Source organism: Anomaloglossus baeobatrachus, chromosome 8 (genome assembly GCF_048569485.1).
Source record: "Anomaloglossus baeobatrachus isolate aAnoBae1 chromosome 8, aAnoBae1.hap1, whole genome shotgun sequence".
NCBI classification, from domain to species: Eukaryota; Metazoa; Chordata; class Amphibia; order Anura; family Aromobatidae; genus Anomaloglossus; species Anomaloglossus baeobatrachus.
In genome coordinates this window covers 57150619-57170444 of record NC_134360.1, presented here as the reverse complement: position 1 = coordinate 57170444, position 19826 = coordinate 57150619, and the positions used below count along the sequence as shown (strand labels likewise).

General features: G+C 45.2%; 1 protein-coding gene across 2 annotated transcripts in view; it reads right to left on the bottom strand.

Annotated features, from left to right (window-relative positions):
• HEMK1 (HemK methyltransferase 1, mitochondrial release factors N(5)-glutamine) overlaps positions 1–19826 on the bottom strand; it is a 50325-nt gene that overhangs the window by 3767 nt on the left and 26732 nt on the right. The window contains exon 9 of one of the 2 annotated variants that reach the window (XR_012725008.1): positions 949–985. The exons of the other annotated variant lie outside the window; for it this stretch is intronic. The gene's annotated coding sequence lies outside the window, so the exon portion shown is untranslated. Of the gene's footprint in view, positions 1–948; positions 986–19826 lie in introns of those variants that run through there. 2 annotated transcript variants of the gene reach the window in all.

The window sequence follows — 19826 nt, the reverse complement described above, 5'->3', positions numbered from 1 at the left end:
TAGATCAGTGCAATCTCATGCAATTTAAGCCAGTCAATGTAGATCAATGCAGATCAAATATTTTTCTCCAATCTAACACAATTAAATCCAGAACAATTCAATTCAATGCAGCACAGTGCAATTAAATCTAGTACAATCTAATGCCTTGTAACCATGTACAATCTGATACACTTTGATTGAATGCAATCAAATCTTGTACAATCCAATGCCATGCAGTCATGTGCAGTCTAATACAAGTCAGTAAATCTGATCTGACAGATACCAATTACTTGGGTCTGGTTTACACTTCACACTTTTGTGCACTGTCTGATGACTTTGGTCCCCGTGTCATAATCTCCGCAGGTGTGAGATGTAAAGAGCCTGTAATCACTGGACGATAATTGCTGTCACAATGTGGCGACATCTCCAGATGGGCGCCGCTTGTCATCAGGAATTGTGCGGCCCCCCTGTGCAGCCCATGAACAGTATCATAACCACATACATAGACTCATGTATTCACAATGTGCAGTCAGATGTGGCGAAACGGTCACAGGTCCTAATCGCAGGTCTCGAGAAGATTCAGTGGTCAGTGTGTTCCCAAAAGCAGCAGAGATGGCGAAACGATCAGATTTACTGGGTTGTATCAGACCGCACATGACTGTATGACATTGGATTGTACAAGATTTCTAAGACCTAGCTCTGTCCTCCAGGAGAGGCGTTACCTCCTAATATATGATGGATGTGGGAACCTGATCTGGATAGGAGGGTCTTCTGATAGAGGTGGTCTTCTCATATGGGTGTTCTTCTAATATGGATTAATAGAGATGGTCTTTTCGTACAGCTGGTCATTATGTATGGTTTTCTCATAGAGATGGACTTCTCATAGCGGTGGTCTTCACATAGAGGTGGACTTTTCATACAGCTGGTCATTATATATCGTTTTCACATAGAGGTGGTTTTCTAATAAAGGTGGTCTTTTCATACCTGGCCTTCCCAGTTATTATGTCTGTGGAAATGAGCAACAAACATGTTCGAAATGTTGTGTGAACTATTTCTTGGAAATCCAAATACAAGTATGATGACATTATGATGAAACCTCAACTCATCTCCCAAGTCAATAAATCAATCAATGTCAGTACAAAGCGAAACGTGCTTCAGAGCTTCAGTCACTATTCTGCTATTACATTATGTCTTATCCTCCAGAGCGGCAGTCACTATTGTGCTATTATATCATGTCTTATCCTCCAGAGCTGCGGTCACTATTCTGCCGTTACATTATGTCTTATCCTCCAGAGCAGCAGTCACTATTGTGCTATTATATCATGTCTTATCCTCCAGAGCTGCGGTCACTATTCTGCCGTTACATTATGTCTTATTATCCAGTCACCTCTAGCGCTCCAGTCATTATTCTTCTGTCATATTATGTCTTATCCCACAGAGCGGCAGTCATTATTCTGCAAGAGCAGTACAAGAGCTGCAAATCATTTTGATCACATGTATAATGATGGATAGGTCTACACAGCCTGATGAGGAAGATGAACCTATAATAAAACTAAAAAGCAGGCTGCTCCATAGCGCAGCTATCCTTAATAATGTGGAGAATGTGAGGAATAACAGAAGGGCGTATGGTAGAGCGCTCACCTTGGAGGGCTGTGCAAATACCAGGCATAACCCTGTTTCAAATCCAGGGATGGAAGAATTCAGCTGCAGCTACCCCAGGTGATGGTCCAGTCCAGGAACCACCATGAATAAGGTAAATAGTAAAATAAATACTGTGTTTTCCCGAAGATAAGCCCTAGCAGGAATTTTAGCCCTTTTCAGAGCAAGGCTTAAATATAAGCCCTCATTCAGTATAAGAATAGAAAAAAGAATATTGCACTCACCGTTTTTTTGCTGTGCATGGTGCCGTTTATTCAATAGTGGAGGTTACATGTGTGGAGAGGGCTGGTAGGGGAGGGAGTACACGCCGTACGTGGCAGACGACGGCCGTTTCGCACCTGTCCGGTGCTTCAGCTGGTCTCTTAAATATAAGCCATACCCCGAAAATAAGCCATGGATGTGGTTCAATAATGAAGTTTCCATGCGGCTACAGAAAACTGCAGGACACTTCAATATTGAAATCAGACTCTCCCAAAAGAGAAGACAGAAGACCCCGCAATCATACTCATCAGATGCCGAACGGAAGGACCTGCAGTGGAACACACGCGCACACACACATTGCATCGATGCGTTCCACCACAGGTCCTCCCTCGAACTCTACTGCACTGCGTCCCAGGTCCCACTAACGGTTGAAAGCAATACGGTATAACCAGATGTTGTGTGTGCGATCTGACGTGTGTGAGTGTGTGCTTGCAATCTGATAACTGTGAGAGTGTCAGCCTGAAGCAGGGGAAGACCGCTGTGAAGCATACCTGCAGGGAGCTCCCCCCCAAGGATCGCAAGAGGACCTGTGAGACGTCCGGGATCTGGTATGATGCTCCTGGGGAAGGGTTCAGCCGTTTTTGGGGAGGGGTAAACTTACCCCCAACCTGTGTTTCACTGGGAATAAGCCCTACCCCGAAAATAAGCCCAGGCACATTTTTTGGAGCAAAAAATAATTTAAGAGTGTGTCTTACTTTTGGGAAGACACGGTAAAAAAAAAGTGTGATAAAAGCACTTCTGATTGTGAAAAAGAAGTAATATCTTAATAAAAGGCCAGGCATGTATGTTACCAGAACAAAAAGCAGGGTTTAAATGGACAAAATAGGAGAGAAAAAGTCATACACTGACATCATGGGGTGGAGGGTCAGTGCGCATAAACAATGAAGATAAAAGTACATGATGCTGCCACATAGTGGTGTGCAATATAAAGTGAGACTATAATCATACACATACTTTGTTAAAATAAGAATACAAAAAAAAAGTTACACATTGACATCACAGGTTCAAGGGTCAGTACAAATAACTTCCTTATTTGCACTGACCCATGTACCCATGATGTCAGTGTGTAACTTTTTTTTTGCATTGCTTTTTTTGTTATACTGCTAACATACATGTCTGGCCTCGGAAAGACATCTGTCCGATGTGTAAACACGCAGCCGTTGTTCTTTTCATACATTTTACCTACTTGTTTTTCACAATCAGCAGCAATTTTATCACCCTTGAAAAGAAAACATTGACACTATTGTGATATATAATGAATATTTTGGATACAATTTCATTTTCCTGATTGCAACTTTTTCTTATATAAGTGCATCTCATTAAATTTGAATATTCAAAAAAGTTAATTTATTTCAGTAATTCAATACAAAAAGGGAAAACACATATATTATATAGAGTCATTACACACAGAGTGATCTATTCCTATATATTATATAGAGTCATTACACACAGAGTGATCTATTCCTATATATTATATAGAGTCATTACACACATAGGGATCTATTCCTATATATTATATAGAGTCATTACACACAGGGGGATCTATTCCTATATATTATATAGAGTCATTACACACAGAGTGATCTATTCCTATATATTATATAGAGTCATTACACACAGAGTGATCTATTCCTATATATTATATAGAGTCATTACACACATAGGGATCTATTCCTATATATTATATAGAGTCATTACACACAGGGGGATCTATTCCTATATATTATATAGTCATTACACACAGAGTGATCTATTCCTATATATTATATAGAGTCATTACACACAGAGTGATCTATTCCTATATATTATATAGAGTCATTACACACATAGGGATCTATTCCTATATATTATATAGAGTCATGTTATTACATAACATCCCGCCCATCTCCTTCCTTCCGCAGTGGCGGCGGCCGCAGGTAAGCTGCAGGTCGTCATCGTTCCTGAGGTGTCACATGTAGCGATGTGTGCTGCATCGGGAACGACGAACAACCTGCGTGCTCAACAATCCACGATTTTTTAAAAAGGAACGACGGGTCAACGGTCAACGATACGGTATTTTCCATCGTTAACGATCATTCCTTGCTGTCACACGCAACGACGTCGCTAACGATGCCGGATGTGCGTCACGGAATCCATGTCCCCGGCGATATATCGCTAGATGCGTCGCTGCGTGTAACGGGGCCTTTAGTCTGGTTCAGTAGGCTACACAATCATGGGGAAGACTGCTGACTTGACAGATGTCCAGAAGGCAGTCATTTCTACACTCCACAAGGAGGGTAAGCCATAAAGGTGATTGCTAAAGAAGCCAGATGTTCAGAGTGCTATATCCAATCACAGTAATGGAAAGTTGAATGGAAAGAAAAAGTGTGGTAGAAAAAGGTGCACAAGCAACTGGGATAACTGCAGGCTTCATAGGATTGTTCAGAAAAGGCTATTCAAAAATCTGGGACAGATTCACAAGGAGTGGACGCTGCTGGAGTCAGTGCTTCAAGAGCCACCACACACAGACGTATCCAGGACATGGGCTACAAGTGTCACATTCCTTGTGTCACCACTCATGATTAATAGACAACACCAGGAGCGTCTTACCTGGGCTAAGGAGGAAAAGAACTGGACTGTTCTCAGTGTCCAAGGTGTTGTTTTCAGATGAAAATAAATTTTGCATTTCATTTGGAAATCGCGGTCCCAGAGTCTGGAGGAAGAGTGGAGAGGCCACAATCCAAGCTGCTGAGGTCTAGTGTGACGTTTCCACAATCAGTGATGGTTTGGGGAGCCATGTCATCTGCTGGTGTAGGGCCACTGTGTATTATCAAGACCAAAGTCAGCGCAGCCGTCTACCAGGAAATTTTACAGCACTTCATGCTTCCCGCCGACAAGCTGTTTGGAGATGGAAATTTCATTTTCCAGCAGGACTTGGCCCCTGTCCACACTGCCAAAAGTACCAATACCTGGTTTACTAACCACAGTATCACTGTGCTTGATTGGCCAGCAAACTCCCCTGACCTAAACACCATAGAGAATCTATGAGACACCAGACGCAACAATGCAGATGAGCGGAAGGCTGCGATCAAAGCAACCTGGGCTTCCAAACACCTCAGCAGTGCCACAGGCTGATCGCCTCCTGCCACATTGCCGCATTGATGCAGTAATTCATGCAGAAGGAGCCCCGACCAAGTATTGAGGCATTTACTGTACAGACTTTTCAGTAGACGCCAACATTTCTGAGTTTAAAATCATTTTTTTAGTTGGTCTTATATAATATTCTAATTTTCTGAGATAATGACTTTTGTGTTTTCATTGGCTGTAAGCCATAATCATCAACATTTATCAACATAAACACTTGAAATAGATCCCTCTGTGTGTAATGACTCTATATAATATATAGAAATGGTTCCCTCTGTGTGTAATGACTCTATATACAGTTAGGTCCAGAAATATTTGGACAGTGACACAATTTTCGCGAGTTGGGCTCTGCATGCCACCACATTGGATTTGAAATGAAACCTCTACAACAGAATTCAAGTGCAGATTGTAACGTTTAATTTGAAGGTTTGAACAAAAATATCTGATAGAAATTGTAGGAATTGTACACATTTCTTTACAAACACTCCACATTTTAGGAGGTCAAAAGTAATTGGACAAATAAACCAAACCCAAACAAAATATTTTTATTTTCAATATTTTGTTGCGAATCCTTTGGAGGCAATCACTGCCTTAAGTCTGGAACCCATGGACATCACCAAACGCTGGGTTTCCTCCTTCTTAATGCTTTGCCAGGCCTTTACAGCCGCAGCCTTCAGGTCTTGCTTGTTTGTGGGTCTTTCCGTCTTAAGTCTGGATTTGAGCAAGTGAAATGCATGCTCAATTGGGTTAAGATCTGGTGATTGACTTGGCCATTGCAGAATGTTCCACTTTTTTGCACTCATGAACTCCTGGGTAGCTTTGGCTGTATGCTTGGGGTCATTGTCCATCTGTACTATGAAGCGCCGTCCGATCAACTTTGCGGCATTTGGCTGAATCTGGGCTGAAAGTATATCCCGGTACACTTCAGAATTCATCCGGCTACTCTTGTCTGCTGTTATGTCATCAATAAACACAAGTGACCCAGTGCCATTGAAAGCCATGCATGCCCATGCCATCACGTTGCCTCCACCATGTTTTACAGAGGATGTGGTGTGCCTTGGATCATGTGCCGTTCCCTTTCTTCTCCAAACTTTTTTCTTCCCATCATTCTGGTACAGGTTGATCTTTGTCTCATCTGTCCATAGAATACTTTTCCAGAACTGACCTGGCTTCATGAGGTGTTTTTCAGCAAATTTAACTCTGGCCTGTCTATTTTTGGAATTGATGAATGGTTTGCATCTAGATGTGAACCCTTTGTATTTACTTTCATGGAGTCTTCTCTTTACTGTTGACTTAGAGACAGATACACCTACTTCACTGAGAGTGTTCTGGACTTCAGTTGATGTTGTGAACGGGTTCTTCTTCACCAAAGAAAGTATGCGGCGATCATCCACCACTGTTGTCATCCGTGGACACCCAGGCCTTTTTGAGTTCCCAAGCTCACCAGTCAATTCCTTTTTTCTCAGAATGTACCCGACTGTTGATTTTGCTACTCCAAGCATGTCTGCTATCTCTCTGATGGATTTTTTCTTTTTTTTCAGCCTCAGGATGTTCTGCTTCACCTCAATTGAGAGTTCCTTAGACCGCATGTTGTCTGGTCACAGCAACAGTTTCCTAATGCAAAACCACACACCTGTAATCAACCCCAGACCTTTTAACTACTTCATTGATTACAGGTTAACGAGGGAGACGCCTTCAAAGTTAATTGCAGCCCTTAGAGTCCCTTGTCCAATTACTTTTGGTCCCTTGAAAAAGAGGAGGCTATGCATTACAGAGCTATGATTCCTAAACCCTTTCTCCGATTTGGATGTGAAAACTCTCATATTGCAGCTAGGAGTGTGCACTTTCAGCCCATATCATATATATAATTGTATTTCTGAACATGTTTTTGTAAACAGCTAAAATAACAAAACTTGTGTCACTGTCCAAATATTTCTGGACCTAACTGTAATATATGTGTTTCACTTTTTGCATTGAATTACTGAAATAAATTAACTATTGAGGATATTCTAATTTTTGCCAGGCACTTGTACATTTTTGGAAATTAGACCAGATAAGAAATGTGGATGATCAGATTCTGTTCTTGCTTTTCCACAATCAGGCACCAGAGGGCGCTCCAGTCTAACTCCAGATCCCCTCCTTACTATTTTTTTTTTTTTACCTCACAGGGATAAGAAAAGTTCTCTGAAGTTTTCATCCTGATTTCTTGCATTAGTCGCAGATGTATCATAGTATCATAGTATCATAGTTATTAAGGTTGAAGGGAGACTCTAAGTCCATCTAGTTCAACCCGTAGCCTAATATGTTGATCCAGAGGAAGGCAAAAAAAAAAAACCCCAATGTGGCAAACAAGTTCCAATGGGGAAAAATTTCCTTCCTGACTCCACATCCGGCAATCAGACTAGTTCCCTGGATCAATACCCTGTCATAAAATCTAATATACATAACTGGTAATATTAAATTTTTCAAGAAAGGCATCCAGGCTCTGCTTAAATGTTAGTAGTGAATCACTCATTACAACATCATGTGGCAGAGAGTTCCATAGTCTCACTGCTCGTACAGTAAAGAATCCTCGTCTGTGATTATGATTAAACCTTCTTTCCTCAAGACGTAGCGGATGCCCCCGTGTTCCAGTCGCAGGCCTAGGTGTAAAAAGATCTTTGGAAAGGTCTCTGTACTGTCCCCTCATATATTTATACATTGTGATTAGATCCCCCCTAAGCCTTCGTTTTTCCAAACTAAATAACCCCAAGTTTAATAACCTGTCTTGGTATTGCAGCCCCCCCATTCCTCTAATAATCTTGGTGGCTCTTCTCTGCACCCTCTCCAGTTCAGCTATGTCCTTCTTATATATCGGTGACCAGAATTGTACACAGTATTCTAAGTGCGGTCGCACTAGTGACTTGTACAGAGGTAGAACTATATTTTTTTCATGAACACTTATACCTCTTTTAATACATCCCATTATTTTATTAGCCCTGGCAGCAGCTGCCTGACACTGTCCACTAAAGTGAAGTTTACCATCCACCCATACACCCAAGTCTTTTTCTGTGTCTGTTTTACCCAGTGTTCTACAATTAAGTACATAATCATAAATGTTATTTCCTCTACCCAAGTGCATGACCTTACATTTATCTACATTAAACTTCAATTGCCACTTCTCAGCCCAATCCTCCAATTTACATAAATCTCCCTGTAATATAAAATTATCCTCCTCTGTATTGATTACCCTGCAGAGTTTAGTATCATCTGCAAATATTGAAATTCTACTCCGCATGCCCCCAACAAGGTCATTTATAAATATGTTGAAAAGAAGCGGGCCCAATACTGACCCCTGTGGTACCCCACTATGTAATACTTGGAGAGGAAGTATTCAGCAATATGGTGCAAGCACTGCAAATGTGAAAATCTGAGTCTGGTTGGACCGAGTGCGACAGTTAAATTCTTTTTCTTTTGCACATTTTATAAATTTGGCGCGCACTATAAAGACACATAACAGCCGGTAGTAGTGGCGCCATATAAAGCCACACGTCACATCAACTCATGTAAGGTGACTACTGAAAACATTACATATACCACAATGCAGCACACCGTAAGCTCCACAGAGAGGATGAAGGTAGATGAGAGCTCTGCACCGAGGACTTGCAGTCAGGACAAGACTGCAGATTAGAGGGTGAATGGCCCATAAGTCATAGTGGATTGGTGTATGGTAAGTAAAGTGAAGGATTCACAAAATTACTTGTTACCCGGAAAATAAGTTTTTAATCCGGATGAAAGATAGAAGGTTGTACAGAATACTAATATGGAGCCAAGATAGAAAACTGATCCTGTCATGGTGGATCTTCAGGGCTTTGCTTGTACCTGCTGCTCCTGTCATGGTGGAACCTCAGGGCTTTGCTTGTACCTGCTGCTCCTGTCATGGTGGATCTTCAGGGCTTTGCTTGTACCTGCTGCTCCTGTCATGGTGGAACCTCAGGGCTTTGCTTGTACCTGCTGCTCCTGTCATGAAGGATCCTCAGGGCTTTGCTTGTACCTGCTGCTCCTGTCATGAGGGATCCTCAGGGCTTTGCTTGTACCTGCTGCTCCTGTCATGAAGGATCCTCAGGGCTTTGCTTGTACCTGCTGCTCCTGTCATGAAGGATCCTCAGGGCTTTGCTTGTACCTGCTGCTCCTGTCATGGTGAATCCTCAAGCTTCTGCTCATAACTGCAGTTCCTGTCATGGTGGATCCTCAGGGTTCAGCTTGTTCTTGCTGCTCCTGTCTCAGTAGATCCTTACTGCTTTGCTTGTATCTGCTGCTCCTGTCATGGTGGATCTTCAGGGCTCTGCTCGTACCTGGTGCTCCTTTCATGTTTGATCCTTGCGGTATTGCATGGTCCCTCTTTCTGTGTTAGGTATCTCATCTATATAGATTCCCATGGACAGGTGTCTGCAGATGAGTGCCGTCCATCTCTGCCGCTAATCAGATTGACTTTAATGACCAAAGGTAAGGTTTCAATATTGGAGTAGGACTGTCCTGACTGGGTACACCTAGTTGTGGTGGGATGGCATTTACGCTTTTTGATCAAACAGTGTTAACTAAATACCCTTTGTTATTTACATGTATTACTATTTACTTACTATAGGGTATATTCTAATGTTTTTGTTTTTCTCTTGGGTTTTCTCTGTGAATTGGCTACAGTGTGAAGGTTCTCTTAGTATTGCACATATTTCAACTTATGCTCTGGCTAATTTTTTTGGTTTCTCCACTCACACCAGTTGCTCTTGCTATGGTGGGTCCTCAGGGCTCCAGTTGTAGCTGTTCCTCCTGTCAAGGTGAATCCTCAGGGCACCACTTGTACCTGCTGCTCTCGTGATAGTGGATCCTCGGGGCTCCACTTGTACCTGCCATAGTGGGTCCTCAGAGCTCAGGTTGCACCTGTTACTCCTGTCATGGTGGATCCACAAGCCTCCGCTTGCACCAGCTGCTCCTGTCATGGTGGATCCTCAGGGCTCCACATGAACTGGTCATGGTGGATCCCCAGGACTCCATATGTACCTGCTGCTCCTGTCATGGTGGATCCTCAGGGCTCCGTACACACCTGCTACTCCTGTCACGGTGGACTCTCGACTTATACCATCTGATCTTGTCATGGTGGATCCTCGGGACGCCACTCATACCTGTTATGGTGGCTCCTCAGGGCTCTGCTCAAATCTGCTGCCCCTGTTATGGTGGATTCTTAGATCCTCTCTATTACCTGGTGCTCCCGTGATAGTGGATCATCAAGGCAATGCTTGCTCCTGCTTCAAATGCCATGGTAGATCCTCAGGGCTCTGGTCCTACAGATCTGGTGGTAGAGGAGACCCCTCTTTGCATCTTTATCGTTGGTCCCAGGTTTGCTCATCGTCTCCTGTCAATTATGTAGTTGAGCAAATGAAGGATTTCTGCATATCTACAGAGCAATGATGACATCCTAACACCCCAGATGACTCCTGAGTATCCTGGGTACACTGGTAGTTATGGAGGAACATGTAAGCAGAGATGTCTGATAGATGCAACAGGTGGAGCTCTACGTGAGGCAGCAACATGTCTGAAATTATTGAACGTCCTGGAAGGCGACCTGCACTCAGTGATAATGTCCCCGGACTGTAAAGTGACACTCCGGCTGCTGCTGATTATATTAGAGGATTGCATCACCAGAGACTCCCTGATGTTATTATCAGTGCGGCTAAATTACTCCAGGGAGCCATAATCACACAGAGAAATCACATCACATCGAAGCAGCAGCGTACGGCACTATCCATGGCAGCCTGCATTCCGATATTACTAGGTGAAAAGTAACAATGTAATAGGTTTACACAGAACGCAAAGTGGTATAAGCAGCACACAGAATACAGGCTTCCATCAAAGGTCTACATAACACTGGCTGCCACAAACAGCGCACAGAGTACAGACAGACATCATCTGAGCAAGGATTTCCCTGCAGCCCTAGCATTAACAGCATTATATGAGTAAATGACGTAATATTATGGGGTCGTGCCGGTATGAAAGCTGCACGTAGGACACACTGCGCACAGGTGGCACTGATATCTATGAGCTCTTACCTCTGTAATAATTGTAATATTGTCTTCTAGGGGTCACAACAGGGAAAAGGGGGAAACTAGGATAGATTTCTCCTAAAGACTCCCTACAGCCACAGCGCCTATTACAGGGCAATCAGGACTACGTTGCAGAGGCTGCACCGATCACGATTTGCTGACGTTCTGGTCGGTGCAAAACCATCAGCAAATTGTGCAAAATTATAAAGGAACACAAGACTCAGCCCCATCACGACAGTTTATTACAATGCTTTAGTCAAGAGTACAAGTAGTGGACAGGTTTTCAGGGTGGAAGTTGTGAATGTCCTCATTCACTGACTGCAAGCAGAGACCTTGACAATAATAAGGATGTGAGGCACACAGATGATAAACATCTCATAGTAGAGAAGTTTGTCCCCTTTCAATTTAAATGTAGAAAATACACAAACAAAAATCTTTGATCTTATTTTTGTCTTTCTTCTCACAAAAGTTCACCTGGCTGTAAGATGACTATCTGCAGCAGGAGCCTCCCCCCTCTGCTTAACCAGTAATGTCTGCCTCTTCTCTCACCCCTAGAACCATTGGTAGGGTTTCTATAAGTCTCTTCACTTTGGACACTGCATGTTATTCATTTTTCTCGCTCTGAGCAGTGTGTGGCATGCTGGGACATGTAGTGCATTGATCTGCTGCACCATAATGATGCTACTCGCCAATCCCGGGCTCTGCGTCTATCTCTCCCGATGGACGGTCCCTCTGTTTCGGGCCAGCATGGTAACCCAGAAAACACCACTAACGTCATACATCTTTTTAGTTTCACTGAAAATTCAGGTATTTTGGCATCCTTGCCCCTACCATGTTTCTGGACTCTGCTGTCAAATGACAAACCTGGCTCTGCTGCATATACCACAAAGTGACTCTCCTGATAAACTAATCTCTGCTGCACTACATACTCAGCTCTACTATTCCAAGGTATGATTCCTGTATGTTCATCTCTGCCGTTCAATGAGTAAGGTCCCATCATATGTACTCAGCTTCGCTGTTCCACCCTCCATGGTGCCATGTACACACTCAGCTCTGCTATTTCTTGCTCAATGTGCCGTCCAGGTTATCCAGCTCTGCTGTTCTATGCTGCGCTATTGCCTCCAAGCCGTGTTTCTCATCCAGACCTATGACTTAGGCTGCTTTCACACATCCGGTTTTAGCAGAGCCGGCCAATGCGGATCTAAAACCTATGCAACGGATGCGGCGACAATACCGCATCCTTTGCATACGTTTTTAACATGAGGCCCGTCCGGTTTTTGCCACTTGCGGCAGGCAACTGAGCATGCGCAGTGGAAAAAACAGCATGCGGTTGCCGGATGCGGTGTTTGCCGCAGGACAACGCATGCCATAGGCATGCATTGCAAATTGCGCCGCATCGGCTGGATGCGGCGCAATGAGGGTTTTTTTGCCAGACAAAAAAACGTGCCAGGCAGCGTTCCATCCGGCCACCGCATCGGCTAAATCTGCCGCATGCGGCAAAAAAACGGACCGAACGCAAGCCCATGCGGCACAATCCGGCACTAATGAAAGTCTATGCAAAAAAAAAAAATGCAACCGGCGGCAAAAAAAACCCGGTTGTGGTTTTTCTGCAAAGCGCCGGATTGTGCTGCACAGGAAAAACCGGATGTGTGAAAGCAGCCTTAGCAAATCCACCCCAGCATTTGAGCCATGACACGTTCTCCTCTCCGGCGGCTGCTAGCGCTGTAGTGGAGATATACTTCCCATGATGACGATGTGCCAGCTGTCTGCTCCGTCACCTGCAGGCTCAGTCATGACCCAGGTCACTGGTGACGTCTGAAGAGCTAATCTCAGGTTTTGTCCTGAGGAGTCTTGTCATATGAACGGCTCCCAATGAGGAAAGATACCTCCCACCTCGCACCGTTTGAACTAAGATGCTGCAATTCTTCCATTATTCACTGAGCAGTGTGCAGCCACTGACAGGAGCGGAAATGGTGTGCCAGCTGATTAACGGGGGCCCATCCTCAGGGCTGAATCTCCTTAGATCTGACATCAACTAACAGGCACAATTGCATCCACTAAATGATGAATCCAGGATAAGCTCCACCCACCTGACTACATAAAAATGATATTATATCATGTGAGACTTTGATGAGTTCCCATTGGCTGAGAGGCCTAACATTGTAAGTACTAAATGTGACAATATATCACTTACCAGAGAATGAGTGAAGAATAGTAACTAGACATGAGCGGATCGGTCATAATCCGGGTCCGGCATTTCCGGATCGGGTTGCCGCCGAAGTCCAGATCCGATTCGGAATCCGCGGCCATATAAATCAATGGGGAACGGGATCCGGGACAGAGAGAGACAGAGACAGAGACAGAGAGAGAACAAAAAAAACCAAAAAAACGGATCCGGATCGTGCACCCCGGATCCCGGGTACTGGTCGGACTCAGATCGGAACCTCGAACCGTGCGGATCCGGATCCGCTCAACACTAATAGTAACCCCTAATTAGGATTGTTTTTTATGGTGCCAGAGAGCTATAGTTTACCCTGCAGCAGCCACTGACTTTTCACAGCAAAATCCACTGTATGCCAAGGGTGTGAGGAGCAGGACACAGGCCAAACAGCTTGGTGGCTGCACTTTTGACACGTTTGTTCAACCATCAAATCTCATCCTCATTCACAATGTATAGCAATATGCACGTCCACCTAATGAGCCAAGTGTTGGAGGACACATGTGCTCAGACACCTCCACCTAACGAGCCAAGAATTGGAGGACACACACACACAGTCATCTCCATCTAATGAGCTAAGTGTTGGAGGACACACACAAACACACACATACACACACAGTCATCTCCACCTAATGAGGCAAGTACTCAGGACACACACACTCAGTCACCTCCATCTAATGAACTAAGTGCCAGCGGTCACACATGCTCAGTCTCTTCCACCTAATGACCCATGTCCTGGAGGACACACCCGCTCAGTCCACTCTAGCTAATGAGCTGGGTGTTTGATGACTCCACTCATCTCCACCAACTGAGCAGAGTTGTGGAGGACACAAATGCTCAGTCACTTCCACCTAATGAGCTGAGTGCTGGTGTTCAAACATGCTAAAACTCCTCCACCTAAAAAGACAGGTGATTCTCCAGCTAATCAGCTTGGTGCTGGAGAACACCAGTCCCCTCCACCTAATGAGTCGGCCGCTGGAGGACGCACACGCTCCGACACCTCCACCTAATGAGCCAGTTGATGAAGGACACACGCTCAGTCACCTCCATCTAATGAACTGAGTGCTTGTGGTCACACACGCTCAATAACCTCCACCTAATGAGCCGGGTACTGGCGGACACACACGCTTAGTCACCTCCACCTAACGAGCTTGGTAGCAGAGGACTTGCACACTCAGTCACTTCCACCATATGAGCCAGGTACTGGAGGTCACACATGCTCAGTCACCTCCACCTAGTGAGCCAAGTACTGGAGGACACACACGCTCAATAAGGCTGCTTTCACACATCCGTTTTTTGCTGTGCGGCACAATCCGGCTCTTTGCAGAAAAAACGCAACCGTCTTTTTTTGCCGCCAGTTGCGTTTTTTCCGCATAGACTTTCATTAGTGCCGGATTGTGCCGCATGGCCTTGCGTTCGGTCCGTTTTTTGCCGGATGCGGCATATTTAGCCCATGCGGCGGCCGAATGGAACGTTGCCTGGCACTTTTTTTTTGTCCGGCAAAAAATACTGCATCGCGCTGCATCCGGTCGAAGCGGTGCTTTTTCCAATGCATGCCTATGGATGCCGGATGCGGCAAAAACCGCATCCGGCCGCCGCATGCGGTTTTTTGCACTGCGCATGCTCAGTAGCATGCCGCAACCGGCAAAAAACGGACGGGCCGCATGTAAAAACTTGAGCAAAGGATGCGTTTTTTTCGCTGCATCCATTGCATAGGTTTTAGAGCCGGATTTAGCCGCACTGCTAAAACCGGATGCCTAACCTGCACCTAATAAGTTGGGTACTGGAGGACTTGCATGCTCAATCACTTCCACCAAGGAGCCTGGTACTGGAGGACACGCATGCACAGTCACCTCCACCTAACGAGCCAGGTACTGGAAGACATGCACGGGCTGTCACCGCCACCTAATGAGCCTACTGAGCGGAGTGTTGGAATTCACATAAGCTCAGCTTTTAGCAAAAAAATTGACTCACATGATTGTCTATATATTACAGGGGAGTCATCTATTCAGGATCCTCATCTCATGGGATATACTGGGGGTCTCTCTTAGGAGGACCCATCTTGTCCTGCATTACACAGACAAGTGAATGGACACGGTGTCAAATTTCATTTCCCTGTGGTGCTGCTGCAAGGAAATCTAACAGTTATAGGTCTGTGACTCCAACAAGGGTGACTGTGCAGCCGAAATATACCAGAAATGTAATAGAAGTGGCCAGAAGGTATGCATCACCGATCTTCATGTGTTACGTCTGTCAAAACAAGTTTGCCATTCACTAATTGTTCCTGTGATTGCTCCTAAATGTTCAAAGCTTGATGTTTTCTGGTCTCTTTCTGGCCAGTATGGGTGATCGTGTATCTTGCATAGCAATGCCTGTTGTGGTCTTTTCCTAATAGCTGAATTATTCAACAAGGAATATATGTCCTACATCCCAGCAGACACTTCCAAAATATCCAGATCTGGCTTAGGGAGAGCATGTGTGCCATATATTCCTCAAAGCAAACATTTTGAAGTGTCTCGCCAATTAAACATGGCATGTGGACAGGGCAGGAGACAGGTAAGCTATGCCAGATATCTGCACAGACATGCTTCTTGCTCAGCTGTATTACACTATTTGTCCTATCTCTCTGCCTCATATGTTTTAGCTGTTGCTTTCTCTCACCCCCGTACCCTCACTTAATTCTCCTTCCTAGAAATCATGGGGCCCCATAGCAAAAGGCTGAATGTGGCTCCCCAAATAAAAAAAAGAAACTACAATCAACTATTAACATCATTAACAGCATACACATTACTAAGGGCGGAATCCACGTTACTTGGGGGGGGGACATACAAGTTACTGGGGGCAACATACACGTTACTGGGGACGACATACAAGTTACTGGGGGGATATACACGTTACTGGGGGGGCATACAAATTACTGGCGGCAGCATACAAGTTACTGGCGGCAGCATACAAGTTACTGGGGGCCAGTATGGGGGCATACAAGTTACTGGAGAGGGGGGTAGAAATGCACATTATGAATTAATCTTTATCCTAGCCAGGCTATACATCTACCAGTCCAGTAAGTAGACTATTACAAGGCCCAGTTTCGTCTGCAGAGCACCAGTCTAGGCAGTGCTGTGCACCTGTGCGCCTGTTCTGTGACTGTGTGTGGTGCACCCATCCGAGTCTCTGCCAGGTGCTGACACTATGCTGGGCCACCCACGAGCAGTACAACCACCAATGGCTGCTGCCTGCCTGCCCCCAAAGCTCCTCTCTCGGGCTGTAAAGCTATGTTAGCCAGGGGGGTGGTCACGCACATGCAAGTTTAGCCAGAGAGAGGAGCAACAGAGCAGGAGCTTCTAGGACACTACAGTCTTCACGGTGCGCCGGCGCTGAGTTGCAGATGCTGACAGACTGACTCTCAGCCTGGCTGGGAATGACGAAAGTGAAAACACACACATCGTGAGCAGCGGGGGCCAGGCCCCCCCAGCTCACGGGCCCCATAGTAGTGGCGTGGCCTGCTTCTATTGGTGGTACTCCATTGTCTGAAGTCCACATCATTAGACTTTTCAAACTCTTCTCCCTGCGAGTGGTGGTTGTGTATCGCCCTCCAGGTTCATCCATCAGTTCTTAGATCATTTTGCCACCTGGCGTCCACACTTTAACATCCCTATTGATGATCCCCTCTCCCCATCTGCTACTCATCTTCTGTCTCTATCCTCCTGCTTCGGTCTTACAGCTTTCTAAGTCTCCTACACATGAAGATGGGAATAAGCTGGACCTGATCTCCCGGCTCTGCACAGTGCGTGACTTTACTAATTCCATGCTCCCTGACCACAAACGTCTTTCCTTATCTCAAGAACATTCTCGTAGCTCAGGACACCGTCACTTATCACACATACAGAAATCTACATGCCATCAATACACAGCAACTCTTCAACAATATACAGTCATGTTTAACTCCGACCTCCTCCCTCTCCTGTCCAGACTCCACATTATCACATTATAATACATTGCAGAGCGCCCTGGATGAAGCAGCACCTGCTATATGCAGAAAGACCCCAAATAGACGGCGGCAACCCTGGCACATGCTGCAAACATGTTTTCTTCGGTGCTGCTTGAGGTGTGCTGAGCGTCAGTGGAGAAAATCACTCTCAGGAGAAGACTTCATCCACTATAAGTTCATGTTCAAAACTTATATCTCTGCTCTTCATCAGGCTATACAAGTCTGCGTAACCACCCTCGTCACATCACTAGCCAACAATCCGAAGCGACTTTTCGATACCTTTCACTCCTTCCTGAGACCTAAAGTACAGACCCTGGTCACCAACCTCAGCACTGACCTCTGGTCATGTAATTCGTACAAAAAAAAAAAATCAACCATATCCATCAGGACATTTTTGCATAATCCCCTCAGAGCCTGGATCCTCTTCCATCACACACCTCAAGCTCTCTTTTCATCTTCGAGCCGGTCACAGGAGAAGATGTGACCAGGCTCCTTGCTTCTTCTCGCCCTACAACCTGCACCAGTGACCTTATTCCCTCACATCTCCTCCAGTCCTTCTCCCCAGCTGTCACTACCTACATAACAAAAATATTAAACTTCTCTTTCATCCGGTATCTTTCCCTCTTCATTTAAACAAACTATCATAACTCCTTTACTTAGAGAACAATCCCTTGACCAGAACTGTGCTGCTAACTACAGACTTGTCTCTAATCCTTCTTCATCTCTAAACTTTTCCCACTCCAGTCAAATCCACTATCTTTCAGATAATTCTCTTCTTGACCCTTTATAATCCGGTTTCCACTCCTTACAGTCTAATGAATCTGCCTTCACTAAAGTCTCTAATGATCTACTAACAGCTAAATCTACTGGTCACTGTTCCCTGCTGATTCTCCTGGATCTCTCTGCTGCATCTGACACTGGATCACCAGATCCTCCTCACTAGGCTCTGCTCTATTGGGCTCAAGAACACTGCCCTCTCCTGGTTCTCTTCCTACCTCTCTGACCGCTCCTTCACTGTATCTTTTGCAGCCTCCTCTTCCCCTTACTGTCGGGGTTCCTCAAGGCTTAGGCTGCTTTCACACATCCGGTTTGAGCAGTGCGGCTCAATCCAGCTGTGAAACCTATGCAACGGATGCGGTGAAAACAACGCATCCTTTGCATAAGTTTTTTACATGCGGCCCGTCCGGTTTTTGCCGCTTGCAGCATGCTACTGGGCATGCGCAACCACATGCGGCGGACGGATGCGTTTTTTGCCGCATCACGCAGCATCCGGCATCCATAAGGATGCATTGGAAAAAGCGCCGCATCGTCCGGATGCGGCGCGATGCGGTCTTTTTTGCCGCACAAAAAACGTGCCAGGCAACGTTCCATCCGGCCGCCGCATCGGCTAAATCTGCCGCATGCGGCAAAAAAACGGACGGAACGCAAGGCCATGCGGCACAATGCGGCACTAATTAAAGTCTATGCAGGAAAAACGCAACCGGCAGCAAAAAAAAAAACGGTTGCGTTTTTCCTGCAAAGTGCCGGATTGTGCCGCATAGCAAAAACCGGAGGTGTGAAAGCAGCCTTAGTCCTCCTTACCATTGGGGATCCTCAGGGCTCAGTCCTAGGCACCCTCCTCTTCTCCCTATATACTGCCCTCATTGGACAAACAATAAGCAGATTTTTTTCCAGTATCACCTCCATGCTGATGACACCCAATTATACACCATCTTCTGACGTCACCCCTACCTTAATCCAACATACCAGGGATTGTCTGTCCGCTGTCTCTAACATTATGTCCTCTCGCTATCTGACACTGAATCTCTCCAAAACTGAACTTCTCATGTTTCCTCCCTCAACTAACCTACCTATACCTGATATATCAATTACCTTTAGTGGTTCAACCATAACTCCCTAGCAGAACGCTCGCTGTTTTGGAGTCATATTAGTCTCAGAACTTTCCTTTATTCCCTATATCCCATCACTCGCTAGCTCATATTACCTGTATCTTAAAAACATCTCCAGAATCCGATCTTTTCTCACCATTGAAACTGCAAAAACACTAACTACTGCAAGTCTCTGCTGATCGGTCTGCCTCAAACCAAACTTTCTCCACTCCAATCAGCCTGGATCATATTGTTGTCCAACCACTTCATCCATGCCTCTACCTTGTGCCAGTCATTGCACTGGTTACCCATCCGTTTCAGGATACTATACAAACTTATCTCTCACCCAGAAAGCGTTTCACAGTTCTGCACCGTCCTACATCTCCTCCCTCATCTCTGTCTATCACCCTACCCGTGCTCTCTGTTCTGTAACCAATCTCAGACTAAAGGCCCCTTTACACACAACAAAATCGCTAGCGATCTCGTTAGCGATGTAACACGCCAGATCGCACATACGATTTGCCGAGATCGCTCATAGGTCGTGTTTTTAAGCGGCGACCTATGAGCGATCTCGGCAAATTGTATATGCGATCTGGCATGTCACATCGCTAGCGATATCGTTGTGTGTAAAGCAGCCTTAACATCCTCCATAA